The following is an 18,093-nucleotide window of genomic DNA, read 5'->3' as shown; positions in this document are numbered from 1 at the left end:
ATTGTCCAATAGTAACCATAACAATGAAGTCCTGGAAGATCATTTATATAATAGTTCAATGGCTTGGTTAGTTTTCATAACTGTCTGCAACAGGCTTTTGGAAGTTCTCCCAGTGTTTATTGAAATAAATGTCAGGGCGAGACTATTGTGTTGTTCGTGTCATAGATGTAAACTCTGGCAAAAGGAGAGTAACCTATTGGCATGCATTGCCCCAGAGTTTTACCCTTCTAAGGAGAGGGCAGCATCTGGCAGCTCTTTCTGCTCTTTGGTCGCTATTCAGAGTAACACTGCAGGCTCCTGCTGTCACTAGTAGTAGTGCTCAGGTGTCCTGGAGCACAACAAAATCTCGAGTCTGTAGAGCTGTGTCAAAGACTGGCCACGTGGAAGCAGAGAGATTGAGAAAAGGCTCCCTTAAAAGCGAGTATGTTAGACTTGCATTGTATCCTGTGGTGTGGTCAGGTATAAATAGAGAACTAGGTCTTAGAGCTGGCAAAGCACTAGTGGGTCACTTAGGCAATTTCCCTACTTCACAAGGGATGATTGTCCTTGCCGAATATTTATTAGGGCTTTATCATGCTTGCTTTTGAATTGTCCAGTAAAGAATTTCTACGAATGACCCTTTTGCCTCCAGACTATTTCATATTCTAATTTTCATCTTTAATTTTCTTTCCTCATGTTGAGCCTAGAGTTCTTTTTATTCCGTTTTCTATAATTGCTCTCAGTTATCCATCCTATCCCAGCCTGAACACTTCCCTCCTCTCTGTGAAGTAGATACCTGTCAGGTACCCCTGGACTCTTTCCTTTGGTCAAAGATATACATATGCAATTCCTCTAATCTTCCCTCTCCCATCCATTCCCTCAAGGTCTTCATTATTTTGCTAGCCCTGCTCTGAACTGCTTCCCATTTATCAGTATTATTTTATGACAATTTCTGAACTGCTCATGCTGCCTTCCTGGCATTATTCTCTCCCCTGCCCACGGAGGTCGTGTTTTGCGTACAGACCCGGTCCCCCTCTCTTAGGGGGATCTTGGCTAAGGAAGCTTTTACGACCAGATCATACCCTGCCCCACTATGTAATCGTATACTCTGCAAATGGGAGTATGGTGTGTCAAATAGTACTTGTGGTTAAATATTTACCCAGAATAAAGCATTAGTGGCGAGCGTGATGGATGAGGGAAGAGAAAATTTTTTCCTGATCACTTAAAAATCCTTTTCTCAAGACTTGTCTAGTGTCTGAGATCTTTGCTTGGCTGGCTCTTTTGCAGGCAGGAGCAGTTGCTGAGATACAGCTATAAGTCATGTAACTTGCCTTTAAAAATCACTGTTATCACATCAATATTGTCTGCTGAGTGCAGACCAGCGTCTCCTTTCAGTGTCTGTCTTCTGTGTGCTGGGATTCTTGCTATCATGGTATTTCTTGTGACAATAACAGAATGTGATGCATTTCTGATGGAGTGTGGTGGTTGTGCCTGTGTTGTTGTTTTAAGGGATTTTTAGCTTATCTGGAAAATAAGCAGTTAGAGACTGCAAGTGAAGTTGTTTTTGGGTAAGAACATTTTGAGACTTGACTTTGCCTTAGTCTTTTTGATATAACATTCAGGTTTCGTTCTGTAACGGACAAAGAAGATTGGAGAAATATATGTTTAGGAGTCTTTTTATAGTAAACAAATTATGTTAATATGTAGAACAGAAAACAACTTTTAAAACCACTAAGTGCTAGTAGTGAAATATAGTGACCACCAAGCATTTCATTTCTGAAAATAGACCACCAGAGAATTATATTTCAAAATGTTTTGCCAGCTGAACATCTTTCTAAAAAGTTAATCTTTACAAGAACAAAAGAAAAGGCTTGAACAATAAGTCTACATGAAATAATTGTGTAAGTAAACATCAAGCTAGTTAAGGGAGTAAAACTTAAGTAAACTTCATGCACACAGTGTGTGTGAACAATAAATCAGACTGCGACAGAAACGAGTGGCCAGACCCTCCTTTGGGATAAATCTCTGGCATAACATGAGGATTTGGCCCAGGGTTTATGTTTTGCTCCTGCTTGAAGTGCAGAATGTTCTATTGTTGTTTACCTTTGCCTTGACCAACGCTGAGAAGAGTAAGGGGAGGATGGGTGCACAAGGCAGGAGCTCCTGGGACAGCAGTCGCTCTGCTCTAAGAACATGAAAATCTGCTGCCTCTGTGGCGGTCATTGCTACTCATATTTTTGCTTTTTAATTTCTTCTTTTCTCTTAGTGCTTAGAATGGCTGATCTCAGAAATGACCTCTCTATAATGGACAAAATCTTAATGTTTTGGTCAATGCTCAGATGTTACATTGATGAAGGAGCTCTGGAGGTGTGGGCAAAGGACAGCCAGATGGTGGGTGGGAGTGGAAACAGGATGACATAAGATCTGAGAGATCTGTCAGTGCTTTTTTTTCTGTTGTTTTTGTTGTTGTTAGGCAAAGACTAAGAAAGAAAATGTGAGCCTAAGCGTGCCCTGGAGATGCTGCTGTGGAAAAGTGCTTTGTCACCGGAGCTCCATCCTTCTTGCTCAAGCCAAGCCAGTTCTTAAAGAGCTCTGTGGCTCTGGAAGTGAAAAGCAATCAAGGTGGACTCTTCCCTGTTCCCACTGTAGATCTCTGTCAGCAGAGTGGAATTGCATCATCTCTGTAGACCTTCCGGGCAAGGTTGGCCGCTAACTGTTGTTGAGGGTTTAAAAATCCAGAAAATTGTGTCATTACAACATCCATGAATCTGCACTCGCATTGTGCTTGGTTAAGTGTTCGCTTTGATCTTCATGGAAAACCTAACCATAGCTAGCTGTTTAATAAGCAAGGAAAGGACTTCTCAAGTCTTCTGACCCATCCACTGAACCACTACAGAAAAAACTACCTTTGTCACTCTAGTGAAAAACTTCTTAATCTGTTCCTAAAGATTTCCCATGATGCTTCTCCAGTCAGCCTATTCCAGTGCTTCTCTCTCTCACTAGAGGGTTTTCTTGAAGTTTAACTTAGGTATTTCTTGCCAAAATTTGTCTGTTCTCCTTGTTGTATCGTCTGTAGATGTTCCTAATAAACTGTTTTCTTGTTTGGATGCCTTTTAAGGGCTGTGACCACGTCGTTCCCTTACTGGTGAAGGGGCTCAGCACTGAGCTCAGCAACCTCAATTTTCTTAGTCTTCTCCCAAGGGCCAAATTTTCAGGTTGTCTGATCTCTTTGGCTTTTGTACTCTCTCCAACTGCTCCTCTGTAGCTTTTCTGACACTGAATCCCCAAAGTGGCTTAGTAGTACAGCTGAGATCGCACTGACACTGAACACATCTGAAGCATTTCATCGCGTAACCTACCGGGAAGACTGCACATACATGCCAGTTGGTTATTCACCTTCTTGGAAGCAACCTGAAATTATTGACTTCTATTCACTATAACCCTTACACAAGGTGCATCTGCAGGTGTGTATTAGTGCTTACTCCTTGCATTTATGGTACGTATCACCTGTCTATTGAAATTCATCCATCTTTATTTCTATTGTAAAGGTCATGTTGAACTTCAGACTTGTTTTCTGATATGGTTGCAATGAGTTTCACATTCACATCATCTGCAAATCTAAACGTGTTTTATCATCCCTGATTTCAGAGAAAACATTGAGCAGAATTGGATCTGAGACAGTTTCCTGCAGATCTTTGATGAATCAACTTGATAACGAGTTGTTGATGTTTGCCCTCTGGGTATGGCTGGATACCCAGGTATCTGGGAATGGGTAGCCCCTTTGGCACCCCTGCTGAAGAATTTCTCAAACCTTATGAAATCAATAGGGCTAGAAGTGGCCAAGTTACCCCCATCTGTTTTATCTAAATCTGACCAAATCTGAGGCTCTTTTGTGCCTGAAAAATTATGTTTGTTGCCAGTTCAGAACGGGAGTTACTGAAACCCCCTGAGGGCAAAAACATTGCCTTCTTTGGGAACTGGAAACAACCTGAGAGCCACAGTCTCATGAGATTTCCAGCTCGTACAAACTAGATTCTGTGTGGGTAGGAAGCATTGCGGTAAAGGGATCTGAAGATGAGAAGGGGCAGAAAACTTCTGAATGCAAAGTGTGAACCAGAGCTCAGTGAAGTCAATGGAAACTCTCTGACTGCTAGCTCATGGCCATGTGGAGGGCTGTTAAAGAGCGCAGATAGAAAAAATGTACTGTCGAAGCAAGAAGATTGTTAAGATAGGAGACGAAAATACATTTCTGTAGAAACTTTGAGGGCTGTGGAAAGATATCCTTCCAAAGGCTACTTGGAAATGTTTAGAGAAAGCCCTTTCCAGTTAAGTAATAATGATAACATGGGACCCGAAAGAGAGAGAGGAGGTGGAACAGAATAAAACCAAAACAGAAATACAACAAGTTTAGAAAAATTAAACCAAACAAACTGCTAGCTTTCTGAAAGTCCAGGTGGTGTGTGCTACCCTTTCTACGTTTTAGGGTTTCTGTTTTGAAGAATTTACTTTCTCCTGTCTGGGTAGTGAGCACACCATTGGTGCTGCAGGGAAAACTGCCCAGCTGTCTGCAGTGCAGGAGCTGCGGGCTCCATCAGCTCAGGGACAAAGGAGCTGTGGGATCTGGGTGCCTTTGGGACCCAATGCCATGCAGGTTCTTTCCTGTTCTCCTCTTTACTAACGCATTTTCATCCCATACAAATAAAGGTGCTGTCACGTTGCTGGTTGGGTGCAGCATTTTTCTCAGTTAAATACTCTGCCTCTGGTCTTGTTCTGCTAATTGCTTTCAAAAGTGGTGCTGGCGGGTCTGCATGTGTATGTGTGTTTATATGAAATCTGAAGGCAGAAATTGTCTATACTGTAACATTTTATCAGCAGCAGGGTAGTAAACGGAGGAGAATTAGTCCCTGGGTGCTATTTGGTTTCTAGAGCCAACATCTAGAAGAATGACTGCTTGTTACAATAATGAGAAATGCAAGTAAGCAGCATCGCATCAGCACTTGCAGTCCCACTTTCTATTGCTGTCATCAAAGGGTTTAGGAAAGTTTGCATTCAGAGTAGTGTGTTGGGGTTTTTTTTTGTTTTGTTTTGTTTTGTTTTTTTTTTTTTTTTTTTTTAACAATGCACATATGCATTTGTACAATCCTGTCTGGGAAATCCTGTACTGTAGATAGCAACTTATGGGTAAAGGCATGATTTGGGTTTGGGCACTTGGTTCAGTGGTCATGGCCAGGTGAGAACCAGGATTGGAAGCAGCAAATCAAGGTAAGTCCAGATGACCCAAGAAAGAAGTGTGGCTGGGAGCTGGATCATAGCCAGAAAGCTAAAATGTGATGTTGTACCACTCTGGTATATGAAGCTGATGTGGATTTTAACCAGAAAACTGGAATCATCCTGACTCTCAAGTCATCCTGACTTAAAGCAAACACACCTGGAGGATTGTAGATGCCCACACTTTGCAGATGATTCTCATTCATTTCTACCTGTTTTTGGTTTGGGGAAGCGAAAGTTTTGTACTGGCTAAAAATAGCAGTATTTACAACCACTTACACACTTTTATTGTATTGCAGGAACAGAATTATTGCTTTTAGCCTTGATTTTCCAGCTATGGAAGAGTTAGTGTTGAAATCTGGAGGTAAAATTCTAGTATGATCTCCTAGCATTGGATTTCACGTGGTGCTTTCAAGTTTACCAGCCATGCAATAGGTTGGATAAAACTAATGGTGATAAAATTAACAAGAAATGTGTTGCTATAGAAAATCCTGAAACGGCATCAATAGGAGACCCAAGAACACATAAAGGGGTTATGATCAGCCTCTGTTGTGGCCAAAAATAAAATATTTACAGAACACAAACCCTGAAACTGAAAATCACAGAAACATTTGCTAGGAATGAGAAATTATTCAACTGAAAAGTGACATTTGCAACCAAAAAGTAACCTTTTGCTTTTAAGAGCAAGGACTTTTTTTATTAATGCTTTTTGCTTTATTTTTCTCATTGTTGCTTTCTATTGCCCCTCCAGCCTGGAATAAAATAAAGTGAAAGATTGGTAGAAAACCTGTGTAACTTTTATAGCTCATGTGAAGTTTGAAGGAAGACATAAACAGGAGATACTGAGCTGGCCTCATCTGGATGCCAACTTTCATTGCTAGTGAGCACTCAAAATTTGTATTTTGCATAAGATGAAACACAACTAGGTGTTATATTAAAGGATCCGACCTTGTTACTTGTGTACTTAGCTGTATGTTAGATTTTGTCCTACACTTGGAGGCTATTTTAGATGTCCAAGAAGTACTGAGGTTTCAGGGTACTGCTTCAAACCTACCAGAATGCTGTAGTAAACAGGTTATAAACTCTCTGTAGCAGGTTAATCTCATTGTTCCAGGGTACTGGGTGGCATTTTAGTTTTGTCATTGGACTTCGATTTTCACTTTTATTTTTTAACCCACTGTTAAGTTGCCAATTTTACAGTGTTTCAGATCACATGCCATTTTTTGGTGTTCTCCAGGAATATCCTTTCTCCCCTCAACCCACTGCCATGCAGCCCTTCCTGTACCTGGGGGAAGTTTACTGGAGAATGGACTGATAAATTTGGGAAAATCTTTAGCCCATTAATTGACGTCTGTTTCACATTTTGGTTATGCAGACAAGTTTTAATATCAAAGTTGTGCTTTTTAATCCTTTGTTACAAAGACTAAGAAACCATCAGCTTGTAGTTAAAACTGAAGTCTATTGACCATGAAGGAAAGAGAAGATTCTTGAATCCATCAGCTTAAGAAAGGAAAGTTAGAGTCATCATCTGGATTTTATTGGATTTATTTATTTTACTTCATTAATTTTTAAAGTTTGGTTGCAAAGTATATAATCCTCCTTGGAATTGCATAAGTATCAGGATGAATATTTAACACATGATTCCCAGAGAGATGGGGTTGTGAAACACAAAAATATTGTAGCTATTACAAATTAATGAATGTTCTCTTAAATATTTCTGTTTTATATCTTTGCTTCCTTAAAGCTTTGCCAGTATAGAGGAAAAGAAATCTTAATAAAAATAAGCAAATTGCTTTTCAGTTTGCTAGAAGTGATTGATTTCTGATTTTTTTTGTATAGCTGTTCCAGCAGTGCTGGGAAGCCGGTGCATGGATCTCATGGGCTTCTGAATCGGGTTCTATGGTCTGAACTGAGTCTTGTGTGAGTTGCCGTAGTCCTGCTGAACTCACCAGAGCTTTATGGATTCCCACTAGTTGGTGATGTAGTCTTTTTCTCCAAAATGGGTGCTTAGTTTTTTTTTTTTTTTTATAAACTGAGGCATTTGGTGTGTTAGAGGAGCATCTTCACTGCAGGCTTAAGCCGAATTATGGGGTTTGGTACAAACCCCGTCCGTCCTCTGGGAGGACGGGGACACTGTCCCCAAAGTCATGGGGACAAGCGGTGAAATGTGGAGGTTACAGGTGACAACCTCCAGCCAAACTACGGGTAATAGCATCTCACCCAACTGTGGCTGTTGGTTTCAGGGTGTATGAGCTGAGTCGTGTATCAAAGCATCTTGCAGCAGCAACGGCTATTGCTCGTTGCTGGCAAGGAGCCTGGGGCTAGATGACGGCAGCAGCATGGTAATAAAAGATGGGGAGAGGCAAGAAAAGAAAGAGGAGGTCTTGGATGTGTTTGATTTGTAATCTGGTTGGTATCTGTTTTCTCCAGGTTGGAGATATTTGACTCTTCCCATCTAAAATTAATTGGAGAACGATCCTGACTTTGCTGAATATTCACCTGATAGCAGCAAGAAGGGGAGAATAGACAACAGAAAGCAGGACTGCTCAGGGAGGTCCATCTGTGACTGAAGGTTCCATACAGGGCCCTGGCCATTGCACCAATTATAAACCCATATTTCTTAAATTTTATCTTGCTGCTTTAGTTCTGCTTAAGATCTTCCATGTAGCAATTGCCTCACTCAGTAGGTCAGAAATTATTTTTCAGCTAAAAAAACCCCAACCATCATGTGCTAAATGCCACCGAAATATTTGAATCAAAGATAGTTATTTCACTTTTACACATTTCGTTGTGCTTCAGGGCAGGTCAAAGCCAGGTCCAGAAGCCCGTAGCTGCTGTACCATGCACCAGCAGTGCTGGTTGCGTTGTGATCAGCTGTACAGCATGGAAAGCATATAAAAATTTTATTACTAAAGAAGGAAGAGAGAGAAATAGAGAGTTCAGTACACTCAAACTATGAATTTTAAAAGTTTCCATTGTTTACTTATCTAATTAAGAATCTATCTCCATATAGGCACATGAACGGCAGGTACAAATATATCTAGATGTCTATCTTTGTTCCACTGTACGTTTGCCTGCAGGTCTCTATAGATAGAAACATAAAACGGCATGTATATCCTGCTGCCTTTTGAAACTTACAGAAAATTACCAACAGTTTCTTTTCTCTAGTTTGCTCAAATGCTTGTGGTTAGATATTCTGAAAGTATAGAATTTAAAAAAAGAGAAAAGAGAAAAAGACTAAAAGATTTAGACACTTTGAAAATTATTTTCTTTGTTAAAAGTGCCTTAGCTTTTTTTAATAAGTCAACACACTATTTTGAATCTCAGCCTCTGTGTGTTCTATTTGATAACACAAAATCAAGTAATATTGCAGATAAATATTAATTCAGAACTGCAGTCATGTACAGTGTGTGGCACCTGGTGGCTGGAACTGAAGAGCAATATGATGGGATTTACAGAGCAGGGCTGGATTTGTTACCAGGAAAGTCTGGTTATAATAGATGAAGCTTTTACTCAGAGCACACAGTGACCTATTGTATCTTATTAACTGTCTCAAAATCCATCCTAAAAGGAAAAGTTGACTATAAAAAAAAAATTAAATAAGATTTACAGGACTATTCCTTGTAGTTATTTTATTCAATTAAGAATCAAAACATTTGGTAGCAGCACTTAAATAGCAGTTAAATAAAAAGGGAAAATTCCTTAATGAAACTGTATTGAATGAACATAATGAACTGAAATTGTATTTAATAATTGAATTAATCTGTCTTATCTCTTGGATAAGTTTGATTATCTTCCCGATTGTCCATTAATATTAAAAATCTACAGAGTATGAGCACACTGGCCTTATTTGCTAAAACAAGACTGAATCAAGGGGGACAGCACTTTGAATGTAATAATTCACATCGGTACTTGAAGACTCAAAGGAACAAAGATCTGTAATGGGTTATTTTAAGCAGTTTTATCTCAAAAGTTATTAAAAAATAGGCCATAGATTAGTGTTTGTTTAAAACAAACCCTTCACTCTTGTAAATGTATAATGCTGTACTGCTGTATGTGAACAACCAGTGTTCCCATTTTAAATGTTTTTTTCCACTGCTGTTTCATGTAATACTGAATTATTATGATATTATTTCTAGTTATGAATCTACTGGGTTTTCTTATTCTTCATACTGTTAGGTTTTATCTTATACACTTTTTAATTATATAAGTCCATTTCTAATGACATTGGTATGAATTACTACAAAAAAGTTAATGGCTTAATCCTGATATCCTCAAAGAAATGATAGGGCAATGTTTTCAGTGACAGGAGGATTCCTCCAGCTTTCTCTTGTGATTTATAACCCTGATTCAGGAAAGCTCTTAAGCACAGGTATTAAGTTAACCACCCTTTTATGTCCCAGTGATTTCAGGGGAATTTCAGTATCAGACCATTGAGAACATATTGTTTACATTACATTTGTGTCAGCTGCACCAGAACAACCAGTTAAAATCCATCTGGCAAAATCCATCCAGTCTTGGGAGGGGCAGGGCGGGGAACTTCACTAAATTTACAAAAATGAATACAGAAAATCATGAATTTATCTGAAAGAGTTCCAGCTTGGGAATGAAGACAAACACAATACCCAATATTTTAAGGAGATAATTATTTGCTGAAATATCTGTTCCATCAGCTGTGTGCTCTGAGGGGTTGAGCCTTGCATCAGATGTCTAAGGAACTTGCAGCTTTTTTTCTGCTTCAAACTTACTACAAGTAGCTCAAGGAAGGCTTTTGCACACTAAGAGAATTTATGACTAGCCTAGCTCTGAAATCCCAATTGTCATATAGCTGTAACCAGCTACCCCTGTTGTAGGGAATTGTTATTTTCTTCAGATGAATGGTTTTAATTTTCAATTTATTTCCATGTGTATTACAGCATGCTAGCTGAAAACTTGCTTTCTGTGAGCATTCACTGTAGTAGAAAAGGACTACATGTGTCAATGTTGGAAAGGGAAAACAAAACAAAAAAATCCATGAGAATAGGCAGAAACAAACAATAACAGATCTGTACAGTGTTGGCTTTGAGTCTCAGTAGCCGTGACCCGCTCCTGTGCTTGAGGCTGCAGCCTGTAAGGAGGTGAAGCATTTAGCTCTGAGGTGCCGTGGGTTTTTGAGAGGAGCTCACTGCCACTGTCTGTCACCTGTGGGTTTGAGGATAGCTATGTGCAGGTAGCCCTAAAATCGACGGTTTTTGAAGGTTTGACCCTGTGTGGTGCTGGGAACTGTCCCCCCCATCAGCTGAGGACCCCCATCGCTGTGCAAGGGCACAGCCCAGGAGAGAAGTTCAAATAATCTCCTGGCAGTGTCTTGGCGTGGTGGTTTCATGTTAGTGGAAGGAGGTGGTGATGTTCTCCAAGGAGGGCATTTCTCCTGGAGGACCGTGTCCCCTTCATCGGGTGCGTATGCAGAACTGCCTCTGGTTTCAGTGCAAGCTCTTCTTGTGGACTCGGTTTGGGCTATGAGAGAGCTGATGGTGTGAATTTGCACAGTTTAGAGGAGAGTTTTGCCTCAATAAATGAGCCAAAGCAGCTCTGAGTTACTCACTTATTAAATTGTAATACGGAGCTATGAACTACATGTATCCCCCAATATGACTTGGGGTTAGCAGAGATCTGGGAGGCTTTTACTTAGAGTTTTTGAAAAGTCAATGATTTGTGTTAGAGCGTAAGGAAAATTAAGGCTTAGTTTTGTGTATACAAAGGCACTGTAATGTGACATTAGGGGTGGTCGAAAGGAGAAGGCATCGCAAGGGTGTGAGAGCAGATGGGGATGCTGGAGTTGAAGATCTGCTTGTGGCAAGGAAGGGACCAAACGGGGCCCTTTTTGCTCTTCCCTTCCCACCTGGAGACCTGGGCTGGAGGCTGAGCCACTGCTCCATGGATGGCTGAGCTCCCTGTAAGCTGTTTGGCCAACTGGTTAGGTTTTATCCAAGGGTATGAGTAAAGAGGAGTTTGTAGGGGTTGATCTCTGAGGTGGGAGGAAGCAGCGTGCCGTTGGCTGGCAGGCAGCGTTGTGAGGGAGATGGGCTTTCAGATGCAATTTTGGCTGGTTGCTTTGGCAGAGCCCTTTGGGAAATCTCTCACAGACGCCACAATTCTCACCAGCACCTCTTAGAGCCGGGCCGGGTGTTGGGGTCCGGTCCTGTCCTCTCGGCTCACCAAGGGGTCTGCCTGCTGCATTCCCCCCACAAATTCCCCCCCAAATCTGCTTGCTTCCCTTCCTGCTGCCAAACAGCCTGTACTGCTCATGCAGAGCCCCTTCTGGCTCTCGTTGCTCCAGGTTTCTTCGTTGGGCTTTGCAGCTCAGAGGAGCAAAGAAAGGGGCACGCCGGCATCATCCTCCAGCAGTGTCACCCACGAGGGAGAGCGCGGCACGCAGCTGGGGCAAAGCCAGGATGTCTTAAGCCATTTTCTCCAGCATCTAGTTTCCTTTGTAATTGTTTGGGTAGTTCTGTTAGTGAAAATCATAACGAAGGAAAGTTTTAATTTGAACAGTCAGATGCTCACATGAAAAAAAAAAAAAAAAAAGAATGATCTGGAAAAAAAATCCCCCAAACTCCTTTCGCCTGCCACGCAGTGAGAAATGGAAATAAAGGTGGCCACTGTCTGTACTCGACAACGCTGCGATGTGATATTTTCGGAGGTATCTCGGGAGCATCTACCACATTTTACAGCATGTGAGGCATATCATCTGGAGCCGTTTTGATCTCCTGTAACCTGTTCACAAATGCATATATTTCATAACAGGCCCTGTGCCCCGATAAGCATCTCTGAGTTTCTTCTGCGCGGTATCTGCAAACAATTCAAAGCTGTTCCACACAAACAAATGTGAGAACCCCCTGACCACAGACTGCCTTTAGAGCAGACCAAGATTTGATGTTACTCATATCTTCCAGTACCTGTCAGAGTTCAAACAGGAAACCTGGTTTTTCCTCTCATGTCAACAACTTTTTTTTTCTTTTCTTTTTTTTTTTTTTTTCTGAACAGGCGTTCGGCAGCTGGCTTGCGCTCAAGCGGTGGAAGTCCTGTATTTCTTCAGGACAAACAAGTACTTGCTCTGGTACGTCATTGCTGACATTAACAAGAGCTGAATATGTGGTTTTCGGTGATCCTGTGGGTGCTTCTATAGAAACGGACATATTGGCTTTGAACAATCACACAAAAAAGGAATTCATTCATACAGGATATAGGTAACACGCAGCCAAGGGCTTGCCACAAATAGTGCTTTGCTTGGGAAAGGTCAGAAAAAAAAATGGGTACTCTTTCTCCTGGTACCGCTATATTTTGTGCTTACGTGGTAACACTTCTTATCACTTCAGCCTGTTTGTCATCTATATGATATCCTGCTTTTCAGTGCCCCAGCAATGCCACATGAAAAGTTTAACCAATAAATATTCGTATTTACTGATGAGGAAGTTTCATCTGAGCATCCCCACTATTAATTAATTAACACGTTCCCCAAAAAGCATGAAAAAAGCCTCATGCCCAGGTCAGAGATTGGGCCATAGCCACTCATCTATGTTTTGGCACCACTGGGAATAGAAATTAGGAATTATAGCTGACATAAATCCCCCTTATGCAGTACTCATTACTAATCTTTCATAACGCTGAGCAATAAATGTAGTCAAACCTGAAACTCTCAGCACTTTCCAGTCCAGGGTTGGAAATGCTTTAGTAACATTTAACTTCACCTTCCCATGAATGTGGGAAGTGGAAGTTTATAACAGAGAATAATTCTTGACATGGACTGATGTTTGTGACAGAAAACACTGGCTCTATCAAGGAATGGGCTAGCTCTGAGGATCATTTTCCCCTTTTGATTTATGCTTGACAGACGCAAAACCATCTCAAATACAGCTGCGTTAAGAAAAAAATGCACAGGCATTTCCATGACTTTCATCTTGCTTTGTATTTATGTCATTATAAAACATGCTTTTGTGGCATGCATAATCAAGGGGCAGAACATCTGGGAAAGTCTTGTTACAGCAAAATATCCGTAAAGTTAAATATGATAGTTGTAGGGTTTTTTTTTTTTGAAAAACAACAAACAGCTGGATAACATTATGACTAGTAATAATACTCACTGTGGGTGATACATGTTGAAATGATGGTTATAGACTCACAGGATGCAGAGAGAGGTCACGGAATTCCTTAGTTGTGAGCTGGGGCAGGACAGTGTGTGATGGGGGTTACCCCTGAGCTGGTAAAATGGCCTTTTGAGTCACCCTCGAAATCACCCAGGACCTTCTGATCATGTGCTTCGATTGCCCTTTATTTCTACATTTCCAGCAGGGTTTCTGCCCAAAAGATTGTTATTTTGATTCCACTGTATTTTTTTCCAGTAGCCATTTCAGGAGCCAAGCATTTTATTTAAAATCTGATATATAAATGGCACTGTTGGTGCTGGTGTTCAGCATGTGCCCATTGCTCAGCTGCAGGCCTGAAAAGACCTTTGCCTCTCACTCCCCCAACCCGCCTCTGCCTTAAATGCTTGTAGACCAGTGGCAAGAAGAAAGGAATTATTTGCAATTAGTAAAAGAAATCTTTCCTTTCTAACTCTTAATGTTCCATGAAACTTCAGTCAAAAAAAAATAATATCCAGATAAGGGCTACTTATAAGCCTGATTCAGAGAAGAAACATTTACATAGGGTGTACGGCTGAAGTCGGGCACATGTTGTAACATCCTGCTGAATAAATACGTACCTGGGGTTAAAATCAGCAGCTCATATCAGAAATTATTATTAAAGCGTTTTCAAGCTCTTAATTATTTACCTTCTGCTTTACAAAACATCCATAGGTGTCAATTTGGGTGATGCCCCATGGTATTCATAGGGTCTTCCCCTACTGACTGTGATTCCCTGGGGGGCTGAGCCTGACTCTGAGGGTGCTGGTTCAGGAACATGGGCTCTGCAGATGTGGCTGGCTGGGCGTCCCTCGCTGCTGGGTGACAAGAGACGGGCTGACCCTGGGAGCCCTGGATACCGCTGATGTGGATCAACGGTGCTCCCGTTCCCCCAAAGGCAACCCAATGCTCCATGTGCACCACCACGTTCAGAGGTAACTTCATGAAAGTGCTGCTGATCCCTGCTTAGTCAGGGGGGTGGTGAGCTGCAATTAGGTAAATATAAGTAATTAGAGTCAACTACTGTTTTAGGGCAAACTGAACTTTACTCAGTAATTGTAGGCATTTCTGTTACCAGTATGCATACAGTGGTATGTATTTTTATGGTTCAAAAAGCTTGCTTGTAATTGAATGATGGATTATTCCTACTAGCTTGTGTATCTGGGAGAAAACAGATGATTTTGTTGCTTTTTCATAGGTTCAGTTACAAATATGAGAACTGATCACTCCATAATACTTAGAAAACAAACGTGTTCCCCTTGCTGGAGAGTAACACTTGCGTTAGGAACGTACACTCGTGTAACCCAGCATCCAAAGAAGTTACAATGGACATATGCATTTGGATTTACGGAGGGTTTTAAGCTGATTGAACAGGCCTCTGGAGAATGTAACATCGTGCCCCAAAGAGCAGCACTGCTTGCTGGCCCCGGTGATGTGCAGTGGGCAAGTCACCAAATTCAGCTCCCACCAACACGGCCAAGCTCTGGGAATTCAGTTGTTATAAAACCTCGCTGTTCGTAACGACACTTCACGTTTTCACCAGGATCCTTGCATGTTTAAGTTGCCAGGGCCCAGCCTAACAGCCTGCCTAGGTGGTGGCCTTACTGGTGAGTCCGGGGACACCTGGCAGTGGTGGTCATCTCAGCTACAGCCGGAGCCATGGCGGAGTCAGCTGTACCTTGATGCTGAGTTTGTGAGAGAAGAGCTAACCTGGTGCCACAGACTTGCTTATATTGGCCGTGAGATGGTGATTCTTTTGGTCTCTGGGCTGGATTTTACCTGTTTGAAATGAAAACTCTATACCAATATCCTTTTGTTTAGCTACCTGTAGTTACAGTACAGAAGGCAAAGAGACCAGCAGCTTGAATTAACTCAAATGTTTTCCAGATTCTGCTCAAGGTCGACGGTCGAGAGCCTTTGCTTGATTTCTCGGACTCCACAGGGCAACCACAGGTGATTTGCCAGGGACCCCTAAGCCCCCGAGGGACTCGGAGAGGGACCTGGCCCGGTGCACGCGTGGCAGCGCTCGGGAGGCAGTGCTGTTAAGCTCCTCTACGGTGATACCAGCACTATCTGCTCCCTTACAGGCTTGGGTTTTTCATTTTCCCAGGGTGGCAGACCTTGGGTTCTGCAGCAGCATGGGTCAGAACTTGCCTCCTCAATGCACTGGTAACTGCCTGCTTTACACGGGCTCAGCAGGGTAGAGAGATACGGGGGGAAATCACAGCCTGCCCCGTGCCGGGTCGGCTGCGCTGGGCTGTGCTTCTGGCAGGCTGCAGAGCTGCTTCAAGGCTACAACCTCGGTCTAAGATGTCTGGATGGCAAGTGGCCAGGGAGGAGGTGGTCCTGCCTTCCTTTTCTGCTTCCACATGTTCATCTGTGCAGCTCCAGCCACACCTGGACGGGCTGTCTGCAACATGCAAGGCTTTCACTGGAGAAAAACGAGCATCCCTTGCTGCTGTGCCGAATCCTATTTTGGCTAATATCAACCACAGCAGTCAGTGGCGGTCTGCTGAAAAACAAAGGGTTCCTTAATCGTTGAGATAGGAAGATAAAGCACTGCCGTGCTATTTAAAGAAGAGTATTTATGCGTGAATAAAGTTACTCCAATTTTGGAGCAGGGTGTTTGCCTGGAAAGCCAGTATTTACATTTCACCCCAGGGACTGAAGCGCCCTTGCATGCTTTCATGTATCTCCTTTCTTCAGTCATATGCCTTACCTAAAGCTTCATTACTGCCTGCAATTACAACATACAGCTCCCATCAATTGTTTTGTAGCTTTTTTTGATAAATAGTGGTGCCATGCACGGAGGCATATACAAGCTACGTCTGTACCTCATTACCCCACTCAAATAAAATGTTGTGTGCTTCAGGACAGCCCTGTGAGTTAGGAAAATGGTGTGTTTTACAGATGGGGAGCTGAGACAAAGAGCGGGTGAGTGCCTTGCCTGGGATCCCACGGGATGTTGGCAGCAGGGAGTTGTATTTCTGTCTAGTGCCCTAACCACTGAACCATCCTGTCTCCTGCTTTCGGGCGAGAGAGTCTGAAAACTCCATTGATTAGAAAGTGCTGGTGAAGAAAGGTAGGACTGACTAGACTGTACTGAGAGACATGCAAAAATAAACAGAAGACAATAAACAGCGTAATGTAAATTAGCTTTGTAAAACTTTTCTGCTTTAATAATCTAAGATGCTATTTAGAACATATGGGCAAGGAGACGTCTGTTTTTAAAAAAAAACAAGATATGATGTTAACCAGATAAAATCCCTTTAATTAGTCTGAAATTTTAGCTTATGTTTTATAACAACATATTTCCATGTGCGTGCTAGAAAGTTGGGGAAACATGGAAATCATTGACAGTTTGCAGTGTTCACTGCTAGGATACAGCAGATTATTTCAATGAAACTTAGATAAATTCTCTGCTTGTAGAAAACATTTGTTTGGTGGTCCCTTTGCTTTGTCATCTTCCACTGCACATTTGTTTTGGGATGGAATAAATGAGCCCATGCTTGAGAATCAGGTTGTTTATATGATGCAATATTTAAATGATTTTTGTTTTTCAGAGGTCTGGAAAAGTAATTGTCATCTTGGTGGCACGGCTTACAATAACGAAGCCCTCTTGATATCACGGCTGAGCTCAGGCCACTGTGGAAAGCAGTTTTCTCTAAAATAGAGATGTGTTTGCACTCACTTGAACTGACAAGCGAACACGGCTTCTCCTGTGGCTGCTCAGCACCAGAGTGGTCCTGAAGGGGATTTTGGAGTCTGCCACAATGCAAGCAAGGGGGATTATTAGTTGGAATAAAAATCACAGAACCTCCTTGCATATGCACGTCCCTGGGAGATGCACACGAATAGGTGATGGGGCGGCGCTGGGCCCCCTCCTGCCCTGCCAAAGGTGTGGGGCACGGGAGCAGCTTGGCCCCTGCTGCTGAGCTGGGTTCTGGGTGAGCGTGTTCTGGGGAAGGGAACAATCTTGCATATTTTCCATTTAACTAACCACAGGCAGTTTGTTTTTAAGCACTTCGGTTATTGCACTGCGGCAGGATTAGGCTGCATCGCCGCGTACCTCCCATCGCCGCTTCCCCGTCTGACAGCCCAACGCGCCGTGGGGCTCCGGGGCCGAGAGCTCAGCCCTGGCTGGGGAACCACCTTGCGCTGGGCCAAGGACCTGCAGATGCTGAGAGCGCCTGCTTGCTCTTCCTGAAACCCTGAATTTAATTTTGAAAGACGGACGGTATTTTCCCCAAATCTCCGGTTGCCTCCATGAGGTGGCTGCTTGGCCCCAAGCTTGGCTGCTACTCCTGGGGCCAGCAGCTCCTTTCCACCCCAGCTTCTCCAAGAAGGGTGATGCAGCCCTGACCCCCAAGCCCTAATTATGCATCTGTAAACAACATTTTCCCATCCGGTTTTAAAGGTTTAAAACCTCTAAAGGTTTAAACCCATTGGGTTTTAAAGCCGCTGCGAGGTTTGCAGCGACAGTTGGCAAGCTCAGGTGCCACCTCTAGCAATCGGACGCTTTGTCGAGGTCTGTGAGCTGCAGAAGCAGTGCGGAGAGAAAGTGGGGGGAGATTTGGAGAACCCTGCTCAGGAACACGGGGTTTGGGATGCGTGCCTCTCGCCCTGCCTCCCAGCTCCCAGCCCCACAGCCCCGTGGCGTGCCTCGGGCTGGCACCACACACGC

This window comes from Tyto alba, unplaced genomic scaffold (assembly GCF_018691265.1).
Source record: "Tyto alba isolate M040663 unplaced genomic scaffold, T.alba_DEE_v4.0 Super-Scaffold_17, whole genome shotgun sequence".
NCBI classification, from domain to species: Eukaryota; Metazoa; Chordata; class Aves; order Strigiformes; family Tytonidae; genus Tyto; species Tyto alba.
The sequence above is the reverse complement of the archived record's forward strand: the minus strand, read 5'-3'. Positions refer to the sequence as shown.